This window comes from Rosa rugosa, chromosome 4 (genome assembly GCF_958449725.1).
Source record: "Rosa rugosa chromosome 4, drRosRugo1.1, whole genome shotgun sequence".
Lineage (NCBI taxonomy): Eukaryota > Viridiplantae > Streptophyta > Magnoliopsida > Rosales > Rosaceae > Rosa > Rosa rugosa.
Window position 1 is genome coordinate 14,160,792 of NC_084823.1, and position 6,462 is coordinate 14,167,253.

General features: G+C 38.3%; 1 long non-coding RNA gene across 1 annotated transcript; it reads right to left on the minus strand.

Moving 5' to 3' along the window:
• Positions 1–2,499: 2,499 nt before the first annotated feature.
• Positions 2,500–5,790, minus strand: LOC133742631 (uncharacterized). Its single transcript, XR_009862654.1, has 4 exons — positions 5,601–5,790; positions 5,429–5,469; positions 4,012–4,075; positions 2,500–2,949 (listed from the first exon to the last, which is right to left on the minus strand). It is a non-coding gene; the product is annotated as an uncharacterized LOC133742631 (long non-coding RNA).
• Positions 5,791–6,462: the final 672 nt, after the last annotated feature.

Consider the following 6,462-nt stretch of genomic DNA (forward strand, 5'->3'; position numbering starts at 1 on the left):
AGAATATGTCCCTTCCATATAAGGAGTCAATTAGGTTTTGGTGTCTTTATTGTCCAAAGTTTTAGGGGGAGTCTGCATATTATAAACAGCAATAAAATGCATTCATTGTGGGGGTCTTTGATGGGAAAAAGATTGTATTCATCCATTGTGATTTAGAAAAAGGCGTCATTCATCTTTGAATAGTGATGTGCTTCAAATCGTATCAGTAATCTACTTGTTCCATGTTAAAGTAGATTGGTGAGTCAAACACTTTTTCATTTATCAATCATATACTGCATATCAAGTACTCTCGAGGTCAGTTGGAGTTGTTGATGTGCAAAGAAGGTTGAAGGTCGAGGTCAGTACCTATCAATCCTACCAATGAGAGCAGTTCATCAGTGGAGAAGATTTACGAAGACGTGATCATACAGCCTTCTAGAATGTGTCTAGTAAGTATAGCCGAGGTCAGTGCTATTGGTTGTTTGTAAGAGAACTCGTATCTTTCCATTAAGTGAATTGGTTTTCACTAGGGCTTTAGAGAGTTAAGACCCCGCAGTTGTTTTCCTCATTTTGAGGTTTTTACTGCGCAAACAATTTTGGTGTCTCTTGATCGCTGTGTGATTGTGTTTACCTTTCTTTTATGCACTTTATCTACACTGCTATATTCAGGGATTCATATCTGTGTTTCAATCCTTTAACGTTTCTTGCTGGAGTTTTTTGAATTAAGGAAAAGTTGTGGTTTCTGTAGGGAAAGCCTATTTACCCCCCTCTAGGCTTTTTAGTTTCATCCCAATATTTTCAAAGTAGCTTAACCCCAAGTGTGCTAGACATTACCCTTATCTCAGCCCTCAACCTTCCCAAATATTCTGTAGATTGGACAGCAGCTCCTTTGATTTGGAAGATTCGTTCTTTGGCCGAGTCGTTTACCTCAATTACCTGGCTTTGGACCAGCAGAAAAGCCAACCAGGCAGCCGACTTTGTCGCAGCCTTGGCTTCCAGGAGGATGTGTCCTGTTGATTGGGTCTCCAATCCACCTTCCTCCTTTTTAGCTTTGTTGTCAGTTGATAGTTCTATCATCCTTTCCCAGGATTTTGTTCCTCCGGGTTTTGATGTTGGCTAGGTTCTGTTGTACTCTTGTTCTGTTTTTTTTTTAATATATGTTTTTATTCGTCAAAAAAAAAAAAACATAACAAATGCAGTTAAAAATAAGTAGGGATCATAAAGTTAAGGCTATCACAGCTTACAAACTCCAGCTTTTCTCATTTATAAATTAAACTCCAAAGTTCATTACAGAATAGGGCAGAAAGAGAAAGGGAACAATTTTTGTTACAATTCATCATTGAAATTTTTATTTGTTTGAGTCTTCCTTTCTCCCTTCCTTCACTCGCTGCAATCTGCATAGGAATAAGCAATATTAAGCTCTTTGATTAGATGTTAAAAATGAAGAGCCAACCAACGTCGGAGACACCAATAATCAGAAGTAGATAAGAACCCCATTTAGAAACCAAGAAGTAATTATGATGACTACTTCAAGAATATACAAAATGCAAGGTTGAACACCTTTTCTTGCATATCTGAACCAAAAACACAAAACCCACAAACAATTATTAAACAGAAAAGAACAACTGCTTGGATGAGAATAAATTTATTCGGATCGTTTGCTCCGCAAAACCCGGACTGTTCTGCGTCTAGGGTTTCCACTTGCTTCTCGTCCGGTGACGCTCATGCCTGGCGTTGGCTCGCCTTGCTGGTAAGGAGCTGCTGCCGGATGGGATTGTGATACTATCTGCCTGGAAGCTTCAAGGAAAGGGTTTGGCTCGGGGCTAGATGGGTTTGGCGACGAGTCCCGAAGTCGTCTTCCGTGCGGTGGTTGTGTGCACAAGGATGGCGCGCCTCATCAAGGGACTTCCAGGTCCGGCGAGTCCATGGGATTGGGCGGCGGGGAAGGATCCGAGATCGGGGCACGATGTAGTGTAGCGGGTTTCGTTTCGGCGTGTCTCGGTGTGGGGCATCGCGGCTTAGGGTGTGGCGACAAGAATCGCGGCGGTGTGAGTCGGGACGTCGTTGGGTCGCCGCGGAGGGGACCACTGGCATTGCACCGGAACTGTGCTAGTCGCCATTCAGCGAGGAAGATGAAGTCTTGGGCTTGGGGCGTGCTATTCTCTGCTGGGCCTGAGTTTGGGCCTCTTTTCTTGGGTTGTCCTCTTCGGCAGAGTGATTTGGGCTGGGTTTTTCTGCCCTAGTCCTCTATTTTGTTTTTAGTTAGGCTAATTACAATAAATTTCCTTGTATTAAGAAGCTATGCATTTCCATGCACTCTATGTACCTCTAGCGCCTCTGGAATAGTACCAAAGGAGGATCTCCGCTATCTCTACGTATTTGATTGTATAATAGGTATGTCTATTTCTATGTACCACTGTGGGTACTACCATTAACGATCTTGTTTGTCTATGCCCTTAAATGGCAGCGGGAGGGTATGTAATGACCTATTCTGGCTTGTAATGAATATATTTTCTCGCCCCGTGGGCCTATTCAAAAAAAAAAAAAATACATTATTTTCTATCACTTCCTTGTCCATCTAATAACCCACAAACCGAGTTTGGTATGAGTTGCAGATATTAATTGACTCCGACGAACATGTTCGCACAGATTTTCACAAAAAATGAGGAGTCGGGTGACATTTCCGTCTCTCTTCTGTTTCTCTGAATGGAAGCAAAGATTCACATGACAATAATTTGTATTACCTCATCATTTACTGGTATCATTTCCCCAAACATTATCCCAGGAACCACTAGGAGCGGCCTTTGGTCCCTCAATGTAGTTTCGGTTCTCAGGTGCACCGCCGGGCCCAGAGAATGGAAGCCCATTGGGACCTGCTGGAGGTCCCATCTTGGGTTTTGTTCTGACTCCCAATGTCCTCAATACAAACCTACCTAGCTCTCCATAGAATGGACCAGAGCGATCAAAAAGCTGCAGCATAGTATAATCAAACAGTTAGCACTATTTAAGCATTTTATGATATATTTTAAATACTTGAAAAGGTATTGCAATGTTATGTCAACAAAACAAAGTAAGAAAATGAAAAACCTGTCAAATTGACCCCCATAAAATCGAGTCCAGGTTTTTTAAACTAATCTTTTGCAAGAAGGCAAAGAAGCTCATAAGAGGTCCTAAATTTGCATTGCCATTTTATCAACAAAGTAAGAAAGGAAGATGACAATCATTCTAAAGTAAAGTTTATTTTATTTTATCTTATTTTACCTTAACATGTGAAACTTTCAAAAATTTATACAGCCCTAAAAAATCATTCTAAGTTGTTGCCACAAGCATTTACCAGACAGTTTTCCTGAAACAATCACGAAGTGTTGATTTTACACTCAGACAAATGAAAAGATACAATGGCAGGTAAAAACCTGAAGTAGAGCGGTCATGAAAAAATGGAATGTCAGGGTGTATTGGTCTATCAGAATTGCAATCTGACCGAAAGTGTTTAGTGATTGTTTGAGGTTGTCACATTGATTTGAAATTGAGAATGGTATACACTTCTCTCCCTATCTCCATGATGTTTTCAGCATTATTATATTAAAACCAACAAATTCACATGCAGGCAGCAGTTTAATTTAGCAGCATTATGATAACAGTACTATCATAACACCTACTCAACAAATTTCGTTCTGAACTTCCAGGATTAACAATTTTTTTTGCAGAAAAACAAATTTGAGTAGCTCTTCCCTTGTTCTAAAAAAAGATTGCAAATACCTCTTATGCTGTCATCGGTTATGGAGTAGAGACGGCATTTGGACTTCTTAAAAATCTCAACTATCTGATAAGCCTTATGTTATATATTACCAGTCATTAGCTAACATCGGCAGCATTTTTAGAAGCGGAAAATAAAAGGAAATAAAGAAATTTCAAGAATAAATGGTCAAAATCTCAAACCAAAACATGCGGCAAAGATTTCAGATCAAGAGAATTATAACTTAATGCGTGAAAAGGACAGCACTGACTTAATTGGCTGCAATTGTTACTCACCTGCGGAAAGATCTGTCTTAGTCATAGCTTATTGAACCATCGATCTTGCAAAAAGGGCAGGCCTCTGATGAAAAAATAAATTTGAAAAGTCAGAGGAGGAAAGATATGCAATGAAACAACATTCAAAAGACTGCAGACGCTGAAGAGATACAAGATAGTAATCTACTGGCTTTTGTAACGTTTTGATAGAGATCTTGATTCCCAAGGGAATCTAGCCAAGGTAAACAAGGAAGATCTACCTACCTATTTTGAGATAAAAATTATAAAACTAAATAATTTTTTTTTTTTTTTTTTCAGAAAGGTCAGAGTCTATTAGGATACAAATAACACTAGACCCTAATACAGACATGAATTGATATGCATGTCGAAATCAGATCCATGGTTGGATATGCAAGAGGTGGACGAAGGAGAAGAAAGACACAGGCAGCAAGCTGGTATTTGGAAGCCCTAATGGAATCTTGAGAACATGGTCAGAACTCCTATATAATTTGATGACTATGCATGTTTTGGTCACTTTCTACACTGGTCACTAGAAGTGTTGGATGTCTCGTAGAATGAGATAGATTCACACACTATCAACAAGACACGGAATCTATGCTCTTCTCCTCTTTCTCATACAGAAGAAACTAGCTAATTAGATGCATGATTCACATGACTTTAAGGATCCTCAGTTAATGTAGTTGTCCATATATACCTGCACCCTTGAGATGCCCTCCACACAAGACATGTCGGATCAAGCATAATACCAGAACCATACCATAACACATCACATTCAAGAATATGTGGCTCTTCCATTTTACTGTAGTTAGAGTGAAATTATATGCACATTCAGGCAATTGAAAAGATTTCAATATCTTTTTTTTTTTTCGGTCAGATCGTAATGGAACGATGGGATATTGATAAATTGAACAGGTCATGGAAACACAGAAAGCGTGATGTTTTTTAAATTTTCAATGACAAAAAGTACACTTTTCTGGAAAAATAAAACATCTCAGTGAGAACAGAAACAAAGATACATGTGCTTTTAAGCCTAGAAGTGAGCATTAATCATTGGCAAACATTACATTACTGATGAGTAGTTAGTTCTCCCCCAGTTTCCCAATCAAGGATGTAAGTTGTTAGTCTCTCGTGGGTTAGGGGGAACAGCACTTTGGCTTCTTCAAAATTTTAAATATTCGACTCATATCAAGTGACATATTACCAGCCTAATACCTAGCGTTGAAGAAACTGAATCAGGAGAACTGACCGTATGAATGACTTTGACCGGCAGAAAAAGATAAAAAGACAATGAATGACAATTAGCTAATGGAAAATTTCAAAAAAAAAAGGTACTAATAGAATTTGAGTTATGATGTTTAGAGGTTGAACATTAGATTATAAGAACCAATTCACAGCAGAAAATTTTAAAGTTGATTACCTCCGAAGCAAAGTCCCATTCTTCAGAGGGAGATCTGCTCTCTGCAACACCAAGACAAGAAAAACTATGATAAAAATAAAACCCAAAAAGATCAACATAATTTTAGCTTTCATGAACAAGAATGTCAAGACAATAGTTTCAAATATGAGGAAGCAACAGTGACATTTGGAACCTTACTAACACAACAATACTTTGCCTTCAGCATGCACTACAGGCCTTGGACACATGACCGGCAAGAATTTAAGGATCTTCAGTTAATATAATTTTCTATACATTCAACAATAAGGATCTTCACTGCACCACTGAAACACCCGGCATACAAGACATTGGATCAAGCACAAAACCGAATGCATAGCATGACACATTACATTCAACAATAATGGCTCTTCCTTTTAATGTAGAATGAAAATATGCAGAACCAGACTGTGGAATCATGAGTACTATTGATAAATTGAAGAGGTACTGGGCAATCACTCAATGGTATTGGACAATCACACAAAAAGCTAAATATAGGATCGATGTGAAAAAGCAATCCACCCTTTTCTGCAAAAATCAGTATTTTAATGAGAATATAAACAAGCAAAACGTGCTCTTAAGCCTAAATGTGAGCATTAATGCAGTGCCAAATGCCCAACACCTTAAACATAGAAATGTATGTACAGTAAACCAATTCCAAAAGATGTGCAGTGTGCCAGAATTTAGTTGTCCTTTTCTTTCTCATTCAAGATGGTAAGTAGTTAGACTGTCACAGTTAGAGGGCACAGACGGAATTATGTCATACATGAACAGCATATTCTACCATCAATATCATTTTAATAAGCAGCTGATGCACTTAAAAGGACTGACAATAAGAGTAAGACTTCCTAAAGTAAGCATCATAGTAGCATATCAAAATCAATGACAGATTGACAGTTAGCCAACTCTCTAAGCACCAATAGTTTTCATGTTTTCTAGATTTTTCGGGATAATCAAAGCAATATATATATATATATATATATATATATATATATATAGGAAGAAGAGAATAGCTTGAG